General features: G+C 37.0%; 1 long non-coding RNA gene and 1 pseudogene across 2 annotated transcripts; both read left to right on the top strand.

Moving 5' to 3' along the window:
- The first annotated feature begins 272 nt into the window (after positions 1-272).
- LOC309478343 lies at positions 273-7,422 on the top strand. Its single transcript, XR_014198939.1, has 3 exons — positions 273-344; positions 6,657-6,754; positions 6,888-7,422. It is a non-coding gene; the product is annotated as an uncharacterized lncRNA (long non-coding RNA).
- Positions 7,423-8,951: 1,529 nt separating this feature from the next.
- LOC309477257 (interferon-induced very large GTPase 1-like) lies at positions 8,952-20,117 on the top strand (annotated as a pseudogene). The gene is made up of 2 exons (XR_014211740.1): positions 8,952-9,392; positions 14,908-20,117. The product of XR_014211740.1 is annotated as an interferon-induced very large GTPase 1-like (transcript).

Genomic DNA, 20,117 nt, shown 5'->3' with positions numbered 1-20,117 from the left:
AACAGTGTGTGTTTAATTTCTCTCTGTGATAAATTCATTTAAACGTTAAGTTGTGGCAATTCAATGGCAGTATGAATAACAATATGATGTAATAGAAGAATAACGTACATGTAGCCTATATGAATTGCATATGACAAATATTGTATTTTCCTGAAATAATTTGTATTATTCATATTGATTGTATAAAAAATCGAAATGACCTTTCACAGCTTTGGGGGAAGGGCTTACTCAGATAGAAACTTGGCAACATAACACATTCCTCAATGTGCTTCATTTCCTGGAGAACAGACCTTAGCCTCTCTCCACAGAACTGTGACGAAGAATCTATATTTCTCCAAGACAGGGTATGTAACAAGGCTTTTATTTTAAGAATATTATGTGCAACAAATTCAAAGACTGTCAACATAAAGATGCAAAAAAGGTTAGGCAATTAATTTGTACATTAACCATACTAAAGTTTTGCTTTCTAAGAGGCATATGTATATTACTTATATTTAAAACAATCAAATGAATAGGCCTTATGTGTTTACAGTGTAAATTTATTTAAATTTAAATTATGATGTTTTGGTTCTTGGTTGATTTTTAACTTCTATTCACTTTTGCCAGAGGTGGAGAGTCCAGGGGTCAGAAAGTAAAGGTCCTGCCATATATTTATTCCACCCATGAACTCACACAGCAAACACTCCAGTGTTAAATGAACTCTCCTGTGAGTTTATTTGGCTCCAGACTCAAGAGTGTTAAAGTTAATGAGATAATTAAGTGATTGTTTGAGTGATGATTGAGCATTATTGAAAACACCTGATGTTAACAAGCAGAATCACTGAAGGAGAAAATCTCTTTTTTAAGTTGCCATTATGGTGATCAGTGTTTGCTTTAGTTGGGCTCTTGACCCTTAAACTAATAATTTTGTTTGGCTGTTGTATCTGGGTTATAACTCTCAGATGAACAAAGAGAAACGTTTATCAGGTGGTGTTGGTTATGTTTTGACAATCATAATTTGACCTGAATAACAAAACTCATTTAGAGAGTTAAGTTTACTTTGTTGATTATAGCTGCCTGTGATTCTAATATTATGCCATGTTAATCATTTTCAATGTAATAAGAAAGATTTCTTGAAAGTTGTTCTGATCAAAGGACTTTTAAAAAATGATATTGTTTGGACACACTGACACCAAGAATCAGCCTGTGATTCTCAACAATGGTGACAATAATAAAGCATGTTGCAGTGCATTCTGGGTGCCACCAATCAAAACTCATCCATGGCTCCCATCATGCATTGCGGTATGAATAAATTTTGATCTGAATTGTCTTGTTTTCCTAAATGAATATTCTTTTTGTCACCATTGTTGAGATTCATACACTGAATCTTGATGTCTGTGTGTGCCTTAAAGAAAGAATTTCTTTTTCTTTATCAGAACAACTTTTAAGAATTAACTTGAATTATATTGAAAAATCTGGAACTTAATCTGTAGAATTACTGTGATGTTGTAATGACCAATATACATTTAAGTCAGAGATTAGGCTCTAATTGAGTTCAGTGATTCAGATCAAATTATGATTATGTTCAAATATAACCAACACCACCTTATCAACTTTTCTTTTTGTTCATCTGGCTGTAATAACTCAGATCAACAGCCAAACAAAATCTAAAGATAATCATTTGAAGGTCAACTGCCCAACTAAATCGAACACTAATCTCCATAACGGTGTCTAAAATTGTGATTTTTCTCCTTCAGTGATTCTGCTTGTTAACATCAGGTGTCTTCAATAATGGTCAATCATCACTCAATCAATCACTTAATTAGCTCATTAACTTTAACACTCTTGAGTCTGGAGCCAAATAAACTCCCAGGAGAGTTCATTTAACACTGGAGTTTTTGCTGTGTGAGTTCATGGGTGGAATAAACATATGGCAGGACTTGTACTTTCTGACCCCTGGAATCTCGACCTCTGCTTATTACTAACCAGACTGACTTTATTTCTGTTAGAACTCCTTATTGAGATGTTTAATTTGAAGTCACCATAACAGTGATTAGCGTTTCCATTAGTTGGGCTTCTTAACTCTTATTATGTTTTTTGTCTTTTTTGGCTGCTGTGACAGTGTGTTTGTGAAACACATTTGCAGCAGCAATGAAAGCTAAATTTAATCAAGGAAGTTGATGATTGCTACCTGTTGATGGTTTTGTTATCATGATGCTATTGCTTGAATCACTGATGAAATTTATATGATAAAATTGTTTTGTACAATTAATATATTAATATCATAAACCCCGTGTTATTGCTGCATGAGATCAAACAGAATTATACCTATCAGTTGAAATATTTTGACAAACTTTTTTTCTACCTATTATGTGACACACTTATCAACAATCAGCGTATGTGTCTCAACAATGGTGACAATCAAAAATATTCAGATAAACTGATCAATTCTGAACATTACAAAAAAGCTACTAAATGTCACTAAAAAAACAACAGCAAAAAATAAAAGCAAATATTTTGAATTAAACAAAATAATAGGACAATTCAGCTGCATAATTTATTCATGTTGTAATGCATGCTGGGAGTTTTGTACTATGCTGGTACCCAGCATGCATTGCAGAAAGGTACTTTTGATTGTCACCATTGTTGAGATTAAAGGGTCATGAAACCCTAAACCAAATTTTCTGAGATTTTAACAGAGGTATGTATGTTGAACACCATTGAAGACAATGTTAGCATCTGTTAGATTTAATAGTAGGGGGAAAATGGTTAAAATTTAGTTTTTTTCCGCTATTTTCATCTTCCGGGTTTAAAATCTTCATCTTGTCCACGTCACAGGCTGTGACGTGGCAGAGCACTATAGTACTTTGATGACTCATCGGTGTCTCATTATTATTCATGTACTGAGTTTTCTTATCCAATGAGAAGACACTTTCTCTTAATTATTCATGACACCACGTGGAACAGACATGTCAAACTGTGATATCGCGTAGTAGATGAGAGAGCAATGATGGGACGCGCGTTTGTTTTCGTGGTGTAAAAGTTCCAGTGCCTCTTTCCCCGCGATGCTGCCCGGGCTAGACTCTGACTGCGGGCGGTTGGTTGGCCATCAACCACGGGCACTTCTAAACTTCTAAACGTGTGTGTAGCAACCATTCAACGGGAGAATGGTGGACTTCAGCCTTGTACACCAATGCAGGTTGCGTCTAGTGATGATGCGGTCCCGAGGACTTTTCTATCGCTTCAGAGGTGTGTGTGTGTGTGTGTGTGTGTGTGTGTGTGTGTGTGTGTGTGTGTGTGTGTGTGTGTGTGTGTGTGTGTGTGTGTGTGTGTGTGTGTGTGCATCTAAAATGTTACCCTGACCGTTTTACTTGCCTTTTGTTAAATAATCACTAGTTATTAAAAAATTTGATATTTCGATAATACCTCAATTGTATGAAACGAATGCTTAATTTGTGAAAATTTCTGTCACTGTCCATCTTTTATATGGGTTTAGGGAGCGCGTAGATCTAGGCTATATGTACGGAACGTTTTTTTTTAAAAACTGAAAATTTATTATTTTCAAATAGATGCATTTATAGTGTGTATAGAAACAATTTATGTTTTAAATAAAATTATGATTACTGTAGGCTAATATATGTAGCAGGGCATTCAGTTACTTTTGAAAGGACAAAAATAAGGTGTCAGTGTATTTCATTAGACTAACTTTTCCAGCTATTAAAAAAATCTAGCATTTCCTCACGTGTTACCACTGATTTTTAGTGACAATATGCATAGGCCACTGGCGATGACAGTTTTCCCCCCTCTCCTCTCCTCTCCCCTGCCGTGCCACACCACACCCACTCTCCTCCCTTCTTCTCACAGCCACCACGCCCATTTAAGTTGCATTTTTCAAAAAGATTGTGAGCTAAACTTGAGCTAAAAGAGGGGGGTTTCATGACCCTTTAATACGCTGATTATTGATGTTTGTCATAGTAGATTAACGTTTAGTGCTCAAGTTTATAAAATTCTTCTAACTGATTCTTATAGTACTGCTGTATCTCATGCTTTAGTAATACAGGGTTTGTGTTTTGAAAAAAATATGGATGTGCAAGTAATATAATATTTATCGATCTCATTCTACAGTAACACAGGATTTGTAATGTGAAAATATTAATGGAACACAACTGTTAGATTTGAAAAGTGTCAGTGGAAAAGGATACTTCATGATGATTATAAAACCATCTTCAGTTAATCATCATCACCTGATCTCAGTTCACTTTAGCTTTCTTTGCTGCTGCAAATGTGTTTAACAAACACACTGTCACAACTGCCAGAAAAGACAAAAGATATAATCAGAGTTAAGACCCCAACTAATGGAAGCACTAATCACTGTTATGGTGACTTCAAATGAAACACATTAGAGTTAAACCTCTGTTAATTCTCAATAAAAACTTCTGTAGACGTCTGACAGGAATAAAGTCAGTCTGGTTAGTAATAAGTGAAGCTGGTAATGCTGTTTGTGGAGTTGTTTAATCCTCCTCTGCTGAGATCTTCACAGATTTAATGTCTTCTTTTCTCTTCAGTTGATTTCATCTAAGACTGTGTCTGAAGTCAGTTGTAGTTCTTGTGTTTCTGCTCGTCTCTTTTTCTGTTCTCTTCTTTCCTTCAGTGATTCTGCTTGTTAACTTATTAAGGCTGAGATGACTCCATATTTAATATACACAGATTTTGTGGCTCAGATAAGGTCCAGTCCTGGTTTATTTCTTTACTCTTGGCTGACATGTAGTCAGAGGTGTAAAGTCCAGGTTCAGAAAGTAAAAGTCCTCCTCAGTATTTTGTTCCAATCACCTGGATTTGCTAATTCAGACAGGAGAGAGAACTAATTAGTGGAATCAGCTGACTGAGTTTATGGGTGGGATAAACTATGGCAGGACTTCTACTTTCTGACCCCTGGACTATACAACTCTGGCAGCAGCTTTGTGATTCTACAGCATATGATTATCAGCATTTTTCTTATAATCCAATATATTTAATAAACATTGTTCTGATCAAAACACTTTCAAATGAATTTATTTAGAAACACAGACATCAATAATCAGCCTGTGAATCTCAACAATGGTAACAATAATAAAGCATGCCACAGTGGCTGCCACATATCACAACTCATTCATGGCTCCCATCATGCATTGCGGTATGAATAAATTATGATCTGAATTAAAGTTAATAATTTAAGGGTCAAGAGCCCAACTAAAGCAAACACCCATCACCATAACGGTGGCTTACAATTTGAGATGTTCTCCTTCAGGGATTCTGCTTGTTATCATCAGGTGTCTTCAGTAATGCTCAAGCATCACTAAATTAATCACTTAATTATCTCATTAACTTCAACAATCTTGAGTGTGGACTCATAGGCTACGTTCACACTGCAGGGCTTAATGCTCAATTCCGATTTTTTGAAAAAATTCGATTTTTTTGCAAGGCCGTTCACATTTCCAATTAAATGCGACCTTTTGTGATCTCCTGTGTGAACGTGAAATGACCCAGAAGTGACCCGCATGCGCAGAAGAGTACTCAACGGTCAACGACGTCACTTGTTGTTTGCGGAAGTAGCTAAACTTTAACTGTGATTCTCTCTCACACACACACACACACACACACACGAGCGCGCGCAGCGACCGTTACACAAGAGCCAGACAGCAGCCGCTGACCTATCTAATATCAGATTCAGCACAAATAAGTTAACATAACGTATATATAATGGCCGTGGGCTTTTTTTTTTCTTTTTTTTTTTATTAACGGGCTCGTCGAGGTCGACCCGTTCGGCAGATTTACCTCAGCTCGACGAATATGCAGTCCGTTTTCAAACCGACGACTACTTCAACGTAGAATTATGACGTTTTTCGCGTATCAATGACGTGCAGGTCGGATACATGCGACCTGGCCGTTCAGACTGAAGTCGCATTTGAAAAGATCGGATATGTATCGGATTTGGGACCACATACCCAAGTGGCCTGGGTCGCATTTGAAAAGATCGGATCTGTGTCGTTCAGACTGTCATGAAAAGATCAGATACAGGTCGCATAGGGGCAAAAAAATCGGAATTGGGTCGTTTCAGCCTGCAGTGTGAACGTAGCCATATACACTCCCAGGAGAGTTCATTTAACACTGGAGTTTTTGCTGTGTAGTAAATGCCGCTCCATCTGAAAGCAGGTGATGGTGATTTACTACTAATCAAGGAACCGGCTTTACTGATGAGATGCGCATATCAATGTCACGCGATATATCGCCCAGCCCTAATAGACATATGACATAAATAAAGTTAGTCTGGTTAGTAATAAGTGAGGCTGGTAATTCTGTTTGTGGAGTTGTTTAATCCTCCTCTGCTGAGATCTTCACAGATTTAATGTCTTTTTTCTTCATCTGATTTAATTTAAGGCTGTGGCTGAAGTCAGTTGTAGTTCTACTGTTTCTCTTTCCTTCAGTGATTCTGCTTGTTAACAACAACAGGTGTTCATCACTAATGCTCAATCATCACTCAATTGATCACTTAATTATCTCATTAACTTTAACACTGCTTCAGTGTTACTTTAACACCATGTAGAGTAATTTCAAATTTTGGATTTGTGTTTTTAGAGGTTATATATTTTGAATATTATGTCAATATTGGTGAGGCCCTTTATTATGATATTGCCTAGGGTCCCACAAACTACGGGCCGGCCCTGTGTGGACTTGACATGAGTGATTAGAAGATCTCAGTCATCATATCCTTATGGTTTAAAATCAAGCAGCATGGGTAAGATATTGTAATTTATATGATTCGATAACATCAATATCCTATACGTACACTGAGCATATTTTAAGATGTTTGTATATCTGGAATGATAACATTTGATGATGTAAATTCTTCCTTCCTTTAATTGATGCAGAGCCAAGAGAAGAAGCAGCAGGGGAACAAAGAACTCTACAATACACACTGCAAGCAGCATGGAAACAAACACCACTAACAGTAGCAATAGCATTGACAGTTGTAGTAGTTACAGTAGTAGTAGCAATTGCAGGAACAACATTAGCTGAAGTAGTAGTAGGAGCAGCAGCAGGAGCAGCAGCTGGAGTGGGCATTTTTCAATCACTATGGGAAGATGGAAGAACAGCAGCAGTAGCAGTAACAGCAGTAGCAGGAGGCCTTGCAGGAACAGCGGCAGCAATCTTGCGATCATTGATAGTAGCACAATCAATAACAGGATCAGCAGTAGCTGGAGCAATGGCAGGAGCTGCAATAGTAGTAATAGTAAGAAAACAATTACAGTGGGTGATAAATAAAACACAGAGGGCAATGGATAAACTACAATTGGTTGTAGCCTTTGTAAAAAGAGTAAAAGCAGCAGTACAAGTGGGTAGAAAAGTACACAGTAAATTCCACAGTGTTAAATCAACACTGCTCAGAGCAAATATGGTCCCACTCTACAGAGTGTTCAAGTAACACTAAAGCGGTGTTAAAGTTAATGAGATAATTAAGTGATTAATTTAGTGATGATTGAGCATTATTGAAGACACCTGATGTTAACAAGCAGAATCACTGAAGGAGAAAATCATAAATTGTAAGTTACCATTATGGTGATGGGTGTTTGCTTTAGTTGGGCTCTTGACCCTTATATGTTTACTTTAAATTTTACTGTTGTTTGTCTGCTGTTATTGATGTATAACAGTCAAATGAACAAAGTAAAAGTGTGATCTGATAGTGTTGGTTATGTTTTGACATAATCATGCTGTGATCTGAAAAATGAAACTTATTGAGATAGTTTGGTTTATCTTGTTACCAGCAGCTTTGTGATTTTAACAGCATATGATTATCAATACTTTACTTATAATCCAAAATATTTCATAAACATTGTTCTGATCAAAACACTTTCAAATTAATTTATTTAGAAACACAGACATCAATAATCAGCCTGTGAATCTCAACAATGGTGACAATAATAAAGCATGTTGCAGTGGCTGCCACCAATCACAACTCATTAATGGCTCCCATCATGCATTGCGGTATGAATAAATTATGATCTGAATTGTCTATTTAATTTACTTTCCCTAATTGAATATTCTGCTCGTCACCATTGTTGAGATGCATAGACTGAATCTTGACGTCTGTGTGTGCCTAAAGGAAGGATTTTTTTGTTTTAAACAACTTTTAAGAAATCCTTTATATTATATAAAAAATTCTGGATATTTATGCAGATTCACAGTTATTTTGTAACCAACAACATAAATCGAAGTCAGAAATAAGGATCATAATGAGTTCAGTGATCAAGTTCAAATGATGAATTTCATAATATAACCAACACCATCAGATCACTTTTTTTTTTTCTTTGTTCATCTGGCAGTTATAACTCAGATACAACAGCCAAACTAACTCTAAAGTAAACATATAAGGGTCAAGAGCCCAACTAAAGCAAACAGCCATCACCATAACGGTGGCTTACAATTTGTGCTTTTCTCCTTCAGTGATTCTGCTTGTTAACTGCAGGTGTCTTCAATAATGTTCAATCATCACTAAATTAATCACTTAATTATCTCATTAACTTTAACACCGCTTTAGTGTTACTTTAACACTCTGTAGAGTGGGACCATATTTGCTCTGAGCAGTGTTGATTTAACACTGTGGAATTTACTGTGTATTACCCACAGCAACACTAATTGTAGGATTAGGATCAGCACCAATAGCAGCAGCATCACAAGCAGAATCAACAGTATTAGGAGAATCATCACAAGCAGAATCAACAGCATCAGGAGGAACATCACAAGCAGAACCAGCTGCATCACAAGCAGAATCAACAGCATCACAAGCAAAATCAGCAGCATCACATACAGAATCAGCAGCATCAGGAGGAACATCACAAGCAGTAGCATCACAAGCACAAGCAAAATCAATTGCATCAAGAGCAGCATCACAGTTATCATCAGCATCAAGAGGAGCATCGTAGTTAGTATCAGCAGCATCAAGAGGAGCAGCATCAGGAGCAACATCAATGGCAGCATCAGCAGTATCAGCAGGAGCATCACTGGAAGTATCAGCAGCATCAGGAGGAGCATCACTGGCAGTATCAGCAGCATCAGAAGGAGCATCACAGGCAGTATCAGCGTCAGCGGCATCAGGAGGAGCTTCTCTGGTAGCATCAGTGGCATCAGGAGGAGCATCACAGAAAGTATCTGCAGCATCAGAAGAAGCATCAGAGGCAGTAACAGCAGCATCAGAAGGAGTATCACAGGCAGTATCTGCAGCATCAAGAGGAGCATCACAGGTAGTATCAGAAGCATCAGGAGGAGCAGCTGGATTAAGCCAAGGATTAATGGGAGGAGGATTTGTGGCAGGAGCAAAATCTGCAATTTTTGGATCACAAGGGCAAAGACTATTACAGACAAAAGCAGCAGGGATGGTAAGTTGTATTATGTTTATCTTAGCATGTTTTATCCTCACTGTAAAAAAATAAAAATAAAAATAATACAATTAACTAATTTAAAAAATGGAAAATAACTTTTTTAAAGGTTGTTTTATTTTACTTTAAATTATACTCAAAACACTGTAAAATTACAAACAATATCTCTAAATTAACAACTCAGCTGTTATTTTCAGAGTTGTATAGTCCAGGGGACAGAAAGTAAAAGTCCAGCTGATTTCACTAATTAGTTCTGTCTCCTGGCTGAAAAACTGCTAATTAGCAAATCCAGGTGAAAGGAACAAAATACTGAGGAAGACGTTTACTTTCTGAACCTGGACTTTACACCTCTGAAGAGAACAGAAAAAGAGACGAGCAGAAATACAAGAACTACAACTGACTTCAGAGACAGCCTTAGATGAAATCAACTGAAGAGAAAAGAAGACATTAAATCTGTGAAGATAAAAAATAAAAAGGTTTTATTGTGAATTAACAGGGGTTTAACTCTAATGTGTTTCATTTATAAAGTCACCATAACAGTCATTAGTGTTTCCATTAGTTGGGCTCTTAACTCTTAGTGTGTCTTTTATGGCCGTTGTGACAGTGTGTTTGTTAAACACATTTCCAGCAGCAAAGAAAGCTAAAGTGAAATGAGATCAGGTGATGATGGTTTCCTGTTGATGGATTTATTATCATCATGAAACAGACTGATTCACTGAGGTGTTTTTAATCTTACAGTTATGCTGTTCCATTAAAACATCCATATTACAAACCCTGTGTTACTGCAGCATGAGATCCAGCATATTATAACAATCAGTTTAAATCTTTGGTAACACTTTACATGAAGGGGTGTGCATAAGACTGGCATGTAATGACACATGTAATTAATTTGAAGGAGGTTTTATGCATGTTTATGACAACTGTCATTAAGTGTAATTCACTCAATTGTGAAAATTTTTATGCAAATATAACATTGTTTGAGATGTAGATTAATTATCAAACTTAAGAAACTATAGCGTGCTAAGAGACAACATTATCAGGAAACGCAGCCCAGGTATGATGCGTAATGGAGATTCCAAAGCGCTCTTCTTTGGTCAGAACCATGGAGAGCGATCGCGGATATAGGTCCGTCCTATGCACCGAACTTTTTTACAATGCAACAAAATATTTAAAGAGCATCAAGCTATTATGTATACTCACAGATAATTTAACAGTATATTAGTCAGTAATTTTTATTAGGTTAAACAGTGATTGGATAACGTTTTTAATTTAACGTTCACAATTGGTCTGGCCCATCCAAACTGGAATCCTGGCGCCGTGGCCTGCCTGGTTCGCGCTTAAGTAAATATACATATATATATATATATATATATATATTAAAAAAAAATGTCTAGCCAATCCGAGGCCCCCTGCACACGTGGGGCCCCTAGGCTGCAGCCTACGCAAGCCTGTGCATTAATCTGCGCCAGCTTATATGTTTACTTTAATTTTTACTGTTGTTTGTCTGCTGTTATTGATTTATAACAGTTAAATGAACAAAGAAAAGAGTGATCTGATAGTGCTGGTTATGTTTTGACATAATCATGCTGTGAAAAAAGAAACTTATTGAGATAGTTTGGTTTAACTTGTTAGCAGCAGTTTAGTGATTCTTCAGTCTATGATTATCAGTACTTTACTTATAATTCAAATTATAATAAACATTGTTCTGATCAAAAGACTTTTAAATGAATGTATTTAGAAACACAGACATCAATAATCAGCCTGTGAATCTCAACAATGGTGACAATAATAAAGCATGTTGCAGTGGCTGCCACCAATCACAACTCATTAATGGCTCCCATCATGCATTGCGGTATGAATAAATTATGATCTGAATTGTCTATGTAATTTACTTTTCCTAATTGAATATTCTGCTCGTCACCATTGCTGAGATGCATAGACTGAATCTTGGCGTCTGTGTGTGCCTAAAAGAAAGATTTTTTTAAAACAAGTTTTAAAAAGTCCTTTATATTATATCAAAAATTCTGGATATTTATGCAGAATCACAGTTATGCTGTAACTAACAACATAAATCAAAGTCAGAAAGAATGATCTTAATGAGTTCAGAGATCAAGTTCAAATGATGAATGTCATAATATAACCAACACCATCAGATCACTTTTTCTCTTTGTTCATCTGGCGGCTATAACTCAGGTACAGCAGCCAAACAAAATCTAAAGTAGGGGAGAGCGGGGCACAAAGTAACGCTTTTTGACTTTCTCAGTTTGTGTAAATCTACTTATGGTTCAGAGTATTTATTTTTTCCCACATTAATTTCCCACATGTCTAGTACAATTATGTGGTTTTGTTTTATTAATACAGTATATACTTTTTTCTTGACATACCCCGAAAGAATGGAAGTGAAATGTGACAACATACCCCATAGGTGGGGTACATTGTAACATGTGCAGGGGCACATTGTAACAAGACCATATGACAGATTAAAATGTTATCTGATCTAATAAAAAAAATATACAAAACAAACTAAAATATTTTCTAAATAAAACACAATTAAAAAACTTTTTCATATAAAATAATGGCAATTTTTAATAATTAAATATATACTCATTTTTGAGTTTTGACTACAAACACATGAAAACACAGCTATACAGGGCCGGCGCTCCGCACACGCACATCACGCACTGCGCGTAGGGCACCAAGTGCTTGGGGGGGCACCAAAAAATCTGGGTCGTGACAAAACCACCAAGCATTTGTGCTTAGGGCAGGCACCCAAATGGCTAGCGCCGGCCCTGCAGCTATACAACATAGTTCAAAACAAATAAATAATTAGTAATTTCTGAACATTGACTCTCAGTCTTTATTCACCTTTTTCTCAAGTTTTCTCAATAAAATTAATAAAAGTATAGAATATAATAGCATATTTCTAATAGGGGCACATTGTAACGCAGTGTCACAACATGCCCCACCTGCACAACTGGGATTTAAACCCTGCTAGTGTCTTCTGCTAGTTAGCGAAGAATTAAATAACTATCTCAACTGTTAAATAACATCTTGGAGATTAAAATAACATCAGATTTGTCTTATTTTAAATAAACACAAAAAATAGAGATGAAAAATTAACTTAAGTAAGAAATTTACTTTTGCTATGGTTTAATAAATGTCTATGGATATCTTCCAAAAAATATATAATTTTGGCGGATTTTTTTTTTTTCTATATAGTGTTGATATGACAACTAGTAAATACACAGTTTCATCATCCAAGCATGTGCGGAAGTATTTAAAACAAGCATGTTACAACTAATCCCGCATTAGGTTGTGCCCCGCGCTCCTCTACACATAAAAGGGTCAAGAGCCCAACTAAAGCAAATACCCATCACAATAATGGTAACTTACAATTTGTGATTTTCTCCTTCAGTGATTCTGCTTGTTAACATCAGGTGTCATCAATAATGTTCAATCATCACTAAATTAATCACTTAATTATCTCGTTAACTTCAACACTCTTGAGTGTGGACTCATATACACTCCCAGGAGTGTTAATTTAACACTGGAGTTTTTGCTGTGTACAAAGAGCCGTAGTTAACTGACAAGCTGAGCCATATCGCATTAATTATCGCTGGCGATACGTCCGTGATATTAATGCGATATGGCTCAGCTTGTCAGTTAACTACGGCTCTTTGTAGTAAATGCCGCTCCATCTGAAGGCAGGTGATGGTGATTTACTACTAATCAAGGAACCGGCTTTACTGATGAGATGCGCATAACAATATTGTGCAATATATCGCCCATCCATGTCACCATTATGGTGACCAGTGGTTGCTTTAGTTGGGCTCTTGACCCTTTACTATTTAACATTATTTTTTCTCTGGCTGTTCCAATTCTGTGCTTATAGAGCATATGTGTTGTGGCAAGAGAAACTATGATTTGGGCTGTGATTCCTGAAAGCATTGTAAGCTTAATTTGATTGTATAGACCATTTGCTGCAGTTGGTCTGTGATCAAGGTAGGCTTAAGATGCTAATGGAACTGCAGCCCTGGCTATATTTTGATGAAGAAATTACTAGTGATCTAATTTACTGATCTCACCCATAATTATAAACTGATTATCTAAATGTTTTATTAGTTTGTCACTGCAGTAGTTACTTCCAGCAATGTTTTAAAGATCTGAAGAATTTAAAATCACACACAGACATCAAGAATCTACATATGAATCTCAACAATGGTGACAATCAAGCAAATGCTTCATGTTGCAGTGCATGATGGGAGCCACCAATCAGAACGCATCAATGGCTCACATCATGCATTGCAGCATGAATAAATTATGCAGCTGAATTGTCCTGTAATTTTCATTGTTTTCTTCTGTTGGCTTTTATTTTGCTATTGTTTTGTTCTGACTTTAGTAGCTTGTTTTGTGATGTTCAGAGTTGATCTGTTTGTCACTAGTTTGTTTTTTGTCACCATTGTTGAGACTCATATGCTGATTCTTGATGTCTGTGCGTTTAAACTCAATAACTTATTTGCTCAAAGTATTTTCAAAATTTTTCATATTGCTGTTGAATCTCAAATTGTAGAATCTCAGAGCTACAATCACCAATACTGAAACAAGACATTAAGCATATAATAAAAAATTTAGACTCTGAATGACATCAGGGAATCAGGACACTACATGATGACAATGTCATTATCATCAAAACATATTGTGAGCAGGTCATGTTTTCTCTTGTAATAACAAATTTGCTTTATAAACACAATGTTGGAACAGTCAGAGAAAAACTAATATTAAAAAATGAAAAGAGTCAAGAGCCCAACTAAAGCAAACACTGACCACCATAATGGTAACTTGAAACGAAAGATTCCATAAAACATTACCGTCTAAACTTCTGTTGAATCTCAAGAACTTTTGTCGATGTATGACAGAAATAAAGTCAAACTGGTAATAAGTGCAACAATGTGTAATGACTCGAAGTCAGTTGTAGTTCTTGTGTTTCTCTTTTTTTCTGTTATTGTTTTTTTCTCTTTCCGTCAATGATTCTGCTTATTAACATCAGGTATCTTCAATAATGCTCAATCATCACTTAATCACTTAATTATCTCATTAACTTCAACACTGCTTCAGTGTTCATTTTAACACCCTGTAGTGTGGACACATATGTACACTGAGGAGTGTTAATTTAACACTGGGGATTTTGCTGTGTAGCTTTGTGAAACTGGCCCCAGAGGCTAAAATCAGGCTAGGAAATATGCCTTTTATTTCTAAATTATAACAACTTTTGATCTAAAAAACATACTAACATTATAAGGGCACCCCAGGAAACATTCTAAAATAATAAAATAATCAATGCAATGGGACCTTTAACACCCTGTAGTTGGACACATGTACACTGAGGAGTGTTCATTTAACACTGGGGATTTTGCTGTGCAGTATCGGGCCAGTATTGGTATTGATTCCTATTTATAACTTTGATACACATGTACCCAAAGGAGTGTTTCTAAATTCTATTTTGTCTATAAAACAGGGAGAAAACAAGGACATTGGAACCTCTGGAGTCAGACCAGATCAACATCGACAGCAGGAACAGATTGGAAGAGAACAAATACAGCATGTATTTCATAAACTTCATCTTGAAGGCAGGTGCCACAAAAAACTGAGAACTGCGGACGTTCTTCAAATAACTGAACATTCATTAAAGTCCCATGAGTCTTGTGCTGAAGAGGAGCTGGTTCAGACATTCCTACAAAAACTACTGATGATGAACTACAGAGCAAGATACATTCATGTTAATGAGGCCAGTGAAAACGATCACACACAAAGAGACAATGACTCATCTAAAGACAGTGGTGATATATTCAAAGAAATGTCTTTGTCAAACAAAAGAACAAGTCAGTCTGAGCGAATCCACTCAATGGATGTTGAGATGGTCGTGTTTCATTGTGCTGATGGTTTCCTGAAGCAGCTGATGGTCACTAAACTGTCCCAGTGTCAGTACGCTCTGCCTCTGCTTGTTCCTGATCCAGACACACAACAGATTGAGTTTCCTCTCTGGACATTCAGACAAATCAACAAGAGCTGGAAGAGGAGAAACTCCAACAATGAAATCATCAGTCAAATCCAGTCAGTCTACAAGACAGAAACTCAAATGGTGTCTTTCTTCAGGTTTGGCTCTGTGTCTTCATCGAAGTCTCAGCTGATGAACAGTCTGATCAATGAGAAACACAACACGTTCTTCCACAGGAACTGCCCAGGCAGCAGCAGAACCAGAGTCCTGATGGATGGAGTGGTGGAGATCGCCTGGTTCTGTCCCTCTGGGAAAAACACAGATAAATTCACTGACTGTGTTGCATTCTGTAATCTACATGGTGATGCAGGAGACCATGAGAAACAGCTGCAGATCCTCACTGAAATGGCCTCAGTCAATGTTGTTATTCTACCAGGACTGGACTGTAATGACAGAAGTGCAGCAACAATTCAAAACCTGTACCTGAACAGAAAACCACTTATTTGTATTTTTACTGAGGATGAATCTATGGGAACAGAGATGAAGAAAGGAAAATTCTAAATCGGTCTGAAAGACAGAAATCAGTCAGAAGTATCTGAAGAACTCAGAAGAGCTTTAAATTATTGTCTCTCAGAATCATCTTCCACGTTCAGACTTGAAGATGTGTCCAAACGCTCAGACATCAGAGTAGATGAGGAAGATGATGAAGACTGCAGGAGAGGAAGAGAAGCAGCACAGCAGATGATGAGTTTACTGGAGGATGAAGATCTGACAGAAATCAAAGAATCATTTCTGCCTCATCAGGGGAAACTGTGGCATCAGTGGTGTCAGAAGAACAAAGAACTACATCAACCTCAAGCAAATGAACAAGAGATTGCCATAAGCAGAAAACAAACAGAAATGAAGAAAATACGAGAACAGCAGCATGAATCTGACATCAGTGTGTTTATGAAGTTATTCATTAAACAAATGAACTCACATGATCAACATGAGAATATGTATTTCCTCAAATGGCTCAGAATCCTCTTGGATGAATATATCTCATCTGATCTTTCTGCTCTACACCAAAAGTATGATAAAAAGTGGTCAACTGTCTTAAAACTGAAAGAGAACAATGATAAATCTGAGCAACTCAAAGCTGAACAAACAGAACTTGAGAGAATATCTGAGGAACTTCAGGCAGCAGCGTTTGGTTTAGAGCACATCATGAGGGAGATCAGTCAGATCTATGAATCATGTTCATCTGTGAAGAAGAACAAGAAAGATCTGCAGTTTCACTTCTCTTCTCTCCCGAGTCTTGCAGCAGAGATGATGATCTCTGGATTTCCACTGGAGCTGATGGATGGAGATGCTGGTCATGTTCCTCTGCTCTGGATCTCTGCTGTTATAGATGCACTCATCCAGAAACTGGGAGACCAGAGAGTCTTTGTGCTGTCAGTTTTAGGGCTTCAGAGCTCTGGGAAATCCACCATGCTGAATGCCATGTTTGGACTCCAGTTTGCCGTCAGTGCTGGCAGGTGCACCAGAGGAGCTTTCATGCAGCTGGTCAGAGTCTCAGATGAGCTGAAATCACAGATGAACTTTGATTATATTCTGGTTGTTGATACAGAAGGTCATTATGACAATGAATTGTCCACATTTGTTGTTGGTCTTGGAAATCTGACCTTGATCAACATTTTTGGAGAAAACCCATTTGAGCTGCAGGACATTCTTCAGATTGTTGTTCAGGCTTTTCTAAGAATGAAGAAGGTTAAACTGAATCCCAGATGTGTGTTTGTGCTTAAGAACATTTCAGACATTGCAGCTGGAGAGAAAAACATGGAGGCAAGGAGACGACTGCTGGAGACACTGGATGAGATGACAAAACTTGCTGCTAAAGAGGAAGACTGTGATGCAGAATATTTCAGTGATGTCATTAGATTTGATGTTCAGAAAGATGTGAAGTATTTTGCTCAGTTCTGGGAGGGAAGCCCACCCATGGCGCCACCAAACCCAGACTACTGTGAGAATATTCAAGAACTAAAATAAACTATTATGTTTCATGCTGCTAGTTTACATGGAATAAGGCTCACACACTTAAAAGTGTGTATAAATGATCTATGGGAGGATTTACTGAATGAACAAGCCGTCTTCAGCTTCAGAAATGATCTGGACATTTCAGCCTACAGGAAACTGGAGACCGAATACAGCAAGTGGACCTGGAGTCTTCGCAGTGCCATGAAGGAAACTGAGAACAAACTACACAACAAAATAGAAAATGAAGTAATTCATGAAGTTGAGGAAACTGATCTTCAAAGAGAACTGAAGACAACAAGTAAAGAAGTGAAAAAATCAATGTCTGAATTCTTTGAGAAAGACAAAGATAAAGATATACCGATTCATTGGAAAACATCATTTGAAATAAAAATAAAAGAGCTTCAGGCAAACATTGTGAAAGAAACAAATAGGGAATTAAATGAGATTCTTCAGCAGCGAGACCTGAAGAAAAAGATTGATGCTCAGAGGAATCATCACGAAAACACTCTCTATGAAAAGAGCAAAGAACTTGCCTTAAAGCTCAAAGTTAAAGATGAAAAAACACTGAAGAAAGAGTTTGATTTGCTTTGGAAAAAGAGTGTTAAGAAGATCATCAGAAACACTCCTGTAATCAAAGACACTGATATAATGAGAGATGTGAAAGAGATCCTCAGTGACACCTATGGAAGTGTTTCTGTAGACCACTGGAAGGAGAGCAGGGATGTTTTCTCAGTGTTGGGTTATTATGATTATGTAAAGGTAAAGCGATCCAGTGGACTTTTCACAAAAGCCATCAGATCAGCTAAAGAGAAGCTTGATTATACTCTATCAAGAGAGGAAGAAGTGCAAATAAGATCTTTAATCACAGATATTGCTTTACAGACAGCCATAATGATTCAGTCTTTTAACATTTCAAAGATGGGCTACAACATCAGCTGCATTCGACAACTCACAGATTACATTAAGAAGAGAGTAACAGAACATCAGGAAGGACCAGTGAAATATAAATTCAAGAATGAATTCTTCAGTGATTTGGTTCTTTCCATCTCTAAGAGAGCAAACAAGATGATCACTGACCAACACAGGATGTTCAAGGAAGCCAATGATCCAGTAATATATTTTGAGAAAAAGAGAGAAGAGTACTATAGTATTTTCCAGAAATACTGTCATGGATCAACATCAGCTGCCATTTTTGGAGAGATCATCTGTCAGAAACTTAAAGAGCCCATTGAGCAGAGTGTCTTCAAGAAGACTGCCAGAGATGTGGCTGATGAAATGACAACAAACTGTCAATCACTGAATGGAAACAGATCAAATCTGGAGAAACACATCCTGAAGACACTGGCAGAAGAGGAGGATTTTGACAAATACATGAACTACATTCATGACCCCAGAGATCACTTCAAGAGTTTCATCAGAGGTGAAGTCAGTCGGTACATCACTGACAAGTTCAGTGTCAGTGTTTTACCCAAGATGAAGGAGAACATTAAACTCCTGCAGCAGAAGATCATGAAAGCAGCACATGAATCTTCTGAACATGTTCAAGTGAACAGTGGAGATGTTGGTTTGTGATTGAAGAGTTTCACACAGCAGCTCTCAGATGAGCTGATCTTCTCTGAAAAAGACTTCACTGGAGTGAAATATGATGTTGATGATTTAAACCTCTTAGAAAATGTGATAAGAAAAGAACGTCCTGCTATAATGTCTGATATCAGCAAAACATTCAATGCAAAGACATTTACATTAAAGCTGGACTATAAATTAAGGCCAGATGAGCTTCTGATGGATCACTTCTGTCAGTGCTGTTGGGTTCAGTGTCCATTCTGTAGAGCCATCTGCACCAACACCATAGAAAACCATGATGGATATCACAGTGTTGCTTTCCACAGAGTGACTGGAATTGCAGGGCTGTTTTACAGAGAAAAAACAAACTTGGCTGTTAAAATCTGCACATCAGTGGTAGCAAGCAGAAATCAGTATTTCTATCCCAATGCCTCAGATGATAAAGTCCTCTGTAGAGATTACAGAAGAGCAGGAGGAATTTATGCAGACTGGAGCATCACCCCTGATCTCTCTGAACTGCCCTACTGGAAGTGGTTTGTGTGTCGATTCCAAAATCATCTGGAAAAATACTACGATAAAACATTTAAGAGTACTGAGATCCCAGATGAATGGAGAAAAAACTCAAAAGAGGAAGCTATTGACAGTTTGGATCAATACATCTAATGGATCAGATAAAGTACAAGACTGTTCATCATCTCTGGATTCTCCTCAGATCAGAACTGAGTTTAACACATCAGTGAGACTATGAACTTATCAACATCTCAGCAAATACACTGGATGGAGACACAAGGTTAAAGACAACACTCAATTTAAAAGTGTTCTGTTGGTGACTGTTTAACATGAGTTTCCCTTACGGATTTAAAATATATGGGAATATATTGCAAAATATAATGCAATATATTTCATTTCCATATATGGGGAACTAGTGCTTATATTTTTCAATACACTGCAATATATGCATTGACCATGTATGGCTATATTAGTGAATATAAAATATTTATAAATGAAGACAAAAATAGCATTACATGTAATATTCACAAAGTTTTATCCTTTATTGTGTACATATATTGCATACATGTTCCCATATAAATGTGAAGGTATGTTCATACATATACACACACATTCACGGAATGAGTTTCAACAGATTTCTA

Source organism: Leuciscus leuciscus (assembly GCF_965113295.1).
Source record: "Leuciscus leuciscus genome assembly, chromosome: 1".
Lineage (NCBI taxonomy): Eukaryota > Metazoa > Chordata > Actinopteri > Cypriniformes > Leuciscidae > Leuciscus > Leuciscus leuciscus.
Note: the sequence above shows the minus strand (reverse complement) of the source record. Positions and strands in the feature narration are given on the sequence as shown.